At 25.6% G+C, this 8,194-nt stretch overlaps 1 pseudogene; it reads right to left on the bottom strand.

Annotated features, from left to right (window-relative positions):
• Positions 1 to 7,306: 7,306 nt before the first annotated feature.
• LOC148874909 (peptidyl-prolyl cis-trans isomerase CYP19-3 pseudogene) lies at positions 7,307 to 7,829 on the bottom strand (annotated as a pseudogene).
• Positions 7,830 to 8,194: the final 365 nt, after the last annotated feature.

Genomic DNA, 8,194 nt, shown 5'->3' with positions numbered 1-8,194 from the left:
TTATTGAAAAGAATTATATAAAATTAAATTTTGAAATGTATTATAAACAATAATTTTTTTTTGTAAACAAAATTTTATTATAAAATGCAAATTAAAATATCAATTGATAATTTATAAAATATATAATCTTAACTTAAAATATTTCATATCAATATATTAAAATTTTTAAAATACATCATACAGAAATTCATAATTTTTAATTACCAGAATAAGGATTCTATTATTAACATTTTTACTTCAATAAATTTTCTAAAATAAGAAATTATTTTTATATAAATTTAAATTAGTGTATTTGATAGAGTCAATATAATATTATATGGTTGAATATTTTGTATACAAAATTTTTAATTTTATAAATATTAAATATGTTATTATCTAGAATAAATTAAATATATATACTACTACTACTAATAAAAGAGCGAATAGCCCCATTTTCTAGGCTTTTCATTAGTCATTTTTACCCCTTATCTAATCAATATACAATGGACATAAAAAGGGGCATATGTGTCCTTTACTCTCACTTCAAAAACTACCCACTTATAACAATTAAGAAACTGTCCACTTAAAACAATTAAGAAACTACCCACTTATAAATGTTCAAAAACTATGAATGAGTTGTAAATAGTTTTGTTTTGAAAATAATATCACATGCAAATGCACGTACATATTTACTAGTTCATGTAAAATGTATAAATTTTAAGTATTAAAATAATTTATAAAATGTATGAATTTTAAGTACTAAAATAATTATTCATTTTTTAGTATTTTTATTTGTACAAATTTATCGAGAGTGAAAAATAAATTTTTAATACAAATATAAAATTGGTAGAATTTTTATTACATTTATAATTATAAATATTAATTTATAATATTATTCTATTGAATTTTAGATTGAAAATTTTGAACATATTAATATTTAATATGCCATTTCTTTAAACTGCATGTTTACAATCAAGATAATAAAATTAATTATATTTCACTTATAATCATAAATTAAAGAAGGATTTAATGGCTTGGTGGTTTAAGGCACTTAAGCGCTTAACGTTTAAATATGATACAAATCTCATTTGTCGCATTTTTAATATTAGAGTTGTGTGCCTAATCGTTTGTATTGACGCATATCAGCCTGTGTTGCGTCTTGATTTGGGATCGGGAGTCGATTTGAAAATGGAAAATGGCATGGTCTTAAAGCAGATACTAATTTTAAATTGAAAAATAAAAAGAAATGGTATTTTGAACATATTTTGGATTAAAAATCATGGTGAAATTGAATTGGTTATTTCTAAAATATTAATAGATGTTAATAATTTCATAATTGTTACGTTATAGGTGACAAGATCAATGAATGGATAACTCTAATATTGAAAACGTATAAGATATAAAAATGAAGAAGAATCAAATCTCCATAAACACGGATCAAAGTGTAAAATATCCCAACCACAACATCAAATTAAATGAAAAAATGTAATAAACATGAAAACCAAAATAAAAATAGAACTAAAACTTCTTCTAGTATAAAGTTGCAACTACAATCATTGTCGTACATGAAAAATGTGGTGATTATCGTTTCACCAATGTCTTATTCGTTTCTTCAAGCATTTCTCTATTCATTTCCTTATTTCCTTCAACAATTTTCTCTTAATTTCCCTTATTTCTCCCAATAAATTTGTGTTTTCATCATTTATATTATTTTTGATGTTGTCATTTCTTTAATTGACATTTTACATGTAGTGTATTTCTTCGGTTGCTTCTATGATTTTCTTTCCATTTTCATTGATTTTCCTCAAGATCTTACTTTCCTTTATCATTTTAGTCGCTATGAAAGATAAACGAAAAAGAGAGAGAAAAAGAAAATTTTAAATAAAACAAAAGAAAATAGAGTATTACCTCCCTCTACTGCTCCAGTCGCTTTCAAGGATTAAAATATCGGTATCAGGTATTGTATTTGACAACTTAGACACAGATACACTTTGAAAATGCATGAATACGGATAAAATATATGAAAATACATATAGTTACACTAGAAAAATACATACAAATATCATAAATACATCAATTACACTAACTTTAAGATCAAAATAACCACAAATAAGGTATAAATATATAGAAATGTATATTTTAATGGTATATATAAAGAATTTTACAATTAATATAATGAAATGCATAGATATCATACAATTTTATTAATAACCCATCAACCAAGAGTCTAAGACTAATACTATATAAATTTTTACAAATTAGCCCTTGTATAAAACCACTATTATGTTTTATTCTATTTAAATCCAAGAAACAAAACATATACAATTATTATATTTTAATTACTATATCAATTATTTTTATTTTACTATTTTTACTTTTCAACATTAATGAAAAAAGTTAACTAAATATTAAAATTTGAAATGTATGATAAATAATAAATTTCTTTTTGTAAATAAAAAAAATTATTATGAAATAAATTAAAATATCAATTGATAATTTATAAAATATATAATCTTAACTTAAAATATTTTATATCTATATATTAAAATTTTTAAAATACATATCATACACAAATTCATAATTTTTAATTACTAAAATAAGTATTCTATTATTAACAATTTTATTTCAATAATTTTTTTGAAGTAAGAAATCATTTTTATATAAATTTAAATTAGTGTATTTGATAGATTCAATATAATATTGTATGCTTGAATGTTTTGTAAACAAAATTTTTAATTCTCATAAATAATAAATACATTATTTTCTAGTGTAAATACAAATCTATGAATTTTAAGTACTAAAGTAATTATTCTATTATTAGTATTTTTATTTTTATAAATTTATTGAGAGTGGAAAATCAATTTTTGATATAAATACAAAATTGGTAGAATTTTTATTTCATTTATAATTATAAATATTAATTTTTAATATTATTCTATTTAATTTTAAGTAGAAATTATTGAACATATTAGTATTTAATATGTCATTTCTTTAGACGACATGTTTACAATTAAGATAATAAAATTAATTATATCTCACTTATAATTACAAATTAAAGAATGGCTTAGTGGCTTAGCGATTTAAGATGTTAAGTGGTTAATGTTTAAACCTGGATTCGAGTCGCATTTGTCACATTTTTAATATCTGATTATGCGTGTATTTGTTTGTATGGACGTGTTTAGGCTGGTATCAGATACAATGCGATATACAATGATACAGACCCAAGATGGTATTATACATGTCCATCAACAAAATATTATATCCAAATCTTTGTAGTTGATTTAGGAAAGGGTTTTTTGAACATATTTTGGATTAAAATTCAAGGCGTAATTGAATTGATTATTCCAAAAAGATTAATAGATCTTAACAATTTCATAGTTGCCAGGACATAGGTGAAAATATCAATCAAGTGATAACTATGATATTAAAAACATAAAAAATATGAAAATGAAGAAAAATCAAATCTTTGTAAATATAGATCAAAGTGTAAAACATCACAAATGCAATATCTAATTGAACATAAAAGGTAATAAACATGAGAACCAAAACAATAATAGAAATAAATCTTCTTTTGGTATAAAATTGCAACTACAGCCACTGTGGTATATGAAAAAAACGTGGTGATCGTTGTTTTCACCAGCGTTTTATTCGTTTCTTTAAGATTTTCTCTATTGATTTCCCTTTTTTTCCTTCTACATTTCTCTGTTCATTTCCCTTATTTTTCTTAACAAATCTGCATTTTTATCCTTTATTTTATTTTTAATGTAGTCCACTTTTTTCATGGATGTTTTCCACGTAGCGTAATGCTTCTTCTTGATTTCTTTAACTACTTCTATGATTTTTTCTCCTTTCGCACTGATTTTCCTCAAGATCTTACTTCACTCTATTGTTCCAATTGCCATGAAAGATAAACAAAAAGAGAGTAAGAGAAAAAAAAAACTTAAACCAAACAAAGAAAGATAGAGTTTATTACGTCCCTTTGTTGCTCCAATCGTTTCCAAGAATTAAAGTATTAGTATCGGGTATCGTATGAGATAATTTGGGTAAGGATACGGATGCACTTTGTATACACATGGATATAAATGAAATATATGAAAATACATTGACACATTAGAAAAATACATTCAAATTCCACAAATTCATCAATTATACTAACCTTAAGGTCAAAATAACCACAAATAAGGTATAAATGCATAAGAAATGTATATTTTATTAATATATAAAAAAATTTACAATTAATATAATGGAATGCATAGATATCATACAACTTTGTTGATAACCCATCAATCAAAAGTCTAAGACTGATACTATATACATCTTTACAAATTAGTTCTTGCATAAAACCATTATTATGTTATATTATATTTAAGTCCAAGAAACAAAACATATACAATTATTATTTTAATTACTAGATCAATTATTTTTTATTTTACTATTTTTACTTTTCAACATTAATGAAAAAAGTCAATTAAATATTAAATTTTGAAATGTATGATAAACAATAAATTTCTTTTTGTAAATAAAAAAATTTAATTTAAAATGTAAATTAAAATATTAATTGATAATTTATAAAATATATAATCTTAACTTAAAATATATATATCTATATATTAAAATTTTTAAAATACATATCATACACAAATTCATAATTTTTAATTACTAAAATAAGTATTCTATTATTAACATTTTTATTTCAATAAATTTTCTGAAGTAAGAAGGTTTTTATATAAATTTAAATTAGTGTATTTGATAGGTTCAATATAATATTATATGCTTGTATGTTTTTAAACAAAATTTATAATTTTTATAAATAATAAATATGTTATTATCTAATGAAAATTAAAATACCAATATATATATATATATATATGTATGTATATATATATTCATGTACAAATGTATGAATTTTAAGTACAAAAATAATTATTCTATTGTTAGTATTTTTATTTGTATAAATTTATTTAGAATGGAAAATCAATTTTTGATATATATATATATATTTGTTTCATTAATAATTGTAAATATTAGTTTTTAATATTATTCTATTTAATTTTAAGTTGAAATTGTTGAACATATTAATATTTATTATGTCATTTTGTAGATTGCATGTTTACAATTAAGATAATAAAATTAATTATATTTTGCTTATAATCATATATTAATGGATTACTTAGTGGATTAGCGACTTAAAACACTTAAGCACTTAACGTTTAAACCTAGATTTGAATTACATATGCCGGATTTTTAATATCAGAGTTGTGCATGTATTCGTTTGTATCGATGTGTATCGGCCTGTATCCGTCGATACGATGCCATATGCATCAATATGATGTCTTATCGTATTGTATCAATGCGCACGACTGACACGATATAATGCAAGTTATAGTGTATCAAATATTGTTCACTAACGATACCGATATGATATGCCCCATATCAAACGTATAATATTGATATTTTAATCATTGATCACAACACACCTATTTATTTTCTTGTAGCCTCCTTATCTTTACTATATAATACTGCTCTATACTTCAAACTAACAACTATCCCAAAATTTTGGTCCTTATTTTGTTTCTATCTTAACCTCTCAAGGGTTGCAAGCATATTAGGTTGGATATATACTATGATTTAAATTTGATTTATTGATATTTGGATTCAAGGCTCAGTTTGGGAGGAGTATGAATGCAAACATGTACAATGTAAAACCTTCTAATTTGTATTATTTTATCTGTATTTTTACTATACATATTTGTATTTGTACTCATTTCAAACTAAGCTTTATTCATTAGATTAAAAGCAACCAAAATATTTATACATATTAATTAACTAAATTAAAAATCAATTTACACATTTAGAATAGATCCTGATTGAATTCATTACAAAATCACCATCCCTTAAGTATTAACAAACAGATTTACAAAATCAAAGTCAAATGCTTTGATACTCAAAGGAACCATTATTTGAAACCACTTTTCCTTCCCTCTAAAAGTTGTAATGAAATCAACCTCTCTTGTTAATTCTTTTTTGATAGATTTTGTGCCTTATGATTAATGTAGTAAGAATGATCAATCACTACTTGTATCCATTGCTTTTGGGCTTGAAAATTAATGCATAATGTTTATTTAATATTTTCCTCAATAATGTAGTTGTGAAATAGTGTAAGGATTTTAGTATAGGAGGGTAAAAGCAAGAACTAGTGCTTGCAAATGTTTCATCTACCATTTTGTTTGCCAAAAGTAAGTTTCTCGCCCATTTCTGTTGGAGATTAAAAACCTATTTAGGGACCTAAAAGCTTAAGCTTTTAGATTGGTTGGTTCTTCGAGATGGTATGAGAGTCTATTTGACCAAGTGATCCAATGCATGTTTGATACTCATCACCTCCATTATAATTAATTAAATTTCAGCACAAGGTAAGGGTGAACTTGTGCTTGACCACAATTCAAGCCTAATGAGCTTTCATGTGAGGGAACATGTTAGATATTAAAAACCCATTTAGGGACCTCACCTAATAGCTTAAAGTTATGTTTGGTTCCGTGAGCATTTATTTAAAAATTGTCACTGCATCGGTGCCACATAAACGCTTGGATTTATGTGCTTGAGGCATTTGAGGAAACACCAAATTCTTATTTCCCTCAATGCCCGAATGTTTCTTGAAATGAAATGCTTATGAGACATACTTTATGGGGTGTTAATTTGAGGTGGAAAGTAAGATGGTGTTTAGAACCATTGTGTTTTTTTTTTTTTAAACACCAATACATTGCTAAGTCATTTTATCAGAGAACATCAAAATGGGTATTTCGAACGATTGCTGCCACCTAAATTTTCTCAAAAAGCAGCAATGAATTTGTTTGGTTGTGTTTGTTAAAACTGATTTTTGCAGTTGATTAATATACTTTCATGGATTAACATTGAATGCCATGTCATCTAGAAAAAAAAAAGATCTAAAATGCTCTAAAACTCACAATGACTTTTTAGCATTTCTCTTAAACTTATCATAACTTTTCAAAACTTCTAGGGAACCCCATATCATCGTTAGTGTACATTGATAGAAATTATCCACATCAGCAGAAATGCAATTTTAATTACTAAACTTCCCCTAAATGGTAAATCAGCCTTATTATTATTTTTTTTTATTTACCAAATGTACATGAGTTAACTCATATGTCAATTTATATCTGCCGCAACAGCCTCTGAAGTAAGGAAATTTATGCTAAAGCATATAACTAAAAAATCTAAATCATTCTTCAATGTGAGATTAAAAGTTGAAACAGAGTTCTTATGAGATCAGTAATTGTCAGCCCCTCTTACAAGTTACAAACACCCCCCATTATTTCTCCTTTACCTGACCATAATCTTCAATCACAACTCTTTCTAAGGTCATCCCACTCTCTAAATCCACATTCTCCATTTCCTTCACCATATTATAACCCTCCATGACCTTCCCAAAGAGTACATGCCTTCCATCAAGCCACGGTGTCTTCTCAGTGCAAATAAAGAACTGAGAGCCATTCATGTTGGGTCCAGCATTCGCCATCGACAGGACGGCCGACCTTGTGTGCTTCATCTTGAAGATCTCATTTGTAAACTTCAGTCGATAGATTGATTCTCCGTCAGACCCATTATCCCTTGTGAAATCCGCACCTTGGCCCATGAAGTATGGGATAATGTGGTGGAAAGTTGAGTCTTTATAATGAAGTGGTTTCCTGATAGTCCAACCCCTTCTCAGCTGTGTAGAGGCACCGGAAATTCTCTACACTTTCAGGGGTCAGAACTACAAATAGCTCCATCAAAATCCACCTGGCTTTCATCTTTCCAATAAAAATGTCAAAGAAAACTTTTGGGTTCGACATGGACTTTCTCAACCAAGTATGGATTTTGGAGGAAGGGTTTTTTCTAAAGAGTTTTGAGATGATTGAAGAATGCAAGTCAGCTTTATTAAACATATTTTTATGATTAAAATGCCCTTAAGTGTCCAACTACCTGTGGAATTATAATAGGGGTATTTCTAAAATATTGAAAAATGGGTTGAATATAACAAAGGGTATACTAACACCTGTTTAACATCAAGTTACTAATGTGGGGTTTTCTAGATGTTTTGAAAAGTTATGATGAGTTTAAGAGAAATGCTGAAAAGTCATAGTGAGTTTTGAACAATTTCCTTAAAAAATCAATTCAGTTAGTAAATGGGAAAACGTCAAATTTGATGATTTTCATA

Source organism: Nelumbo lutea, chromosome 1, assembly GCF_056320005.1.
Source record: "Nelumbo lutea isolate HS-2025 chromosome 1, American lotus-T2T, whole genome shotgun sequence".
In the NCBI taxonomy this organism is placed as follows: Eukaryota; Viridiplantae; Streptophyta; class Magnoliopsida; order Proteales; family Nelumbonaceae; genus Nelumbo; species Nelumbo lutea.
This window is presented reverse-complemented; position numbering and strand designations above follow the sequence as displayed.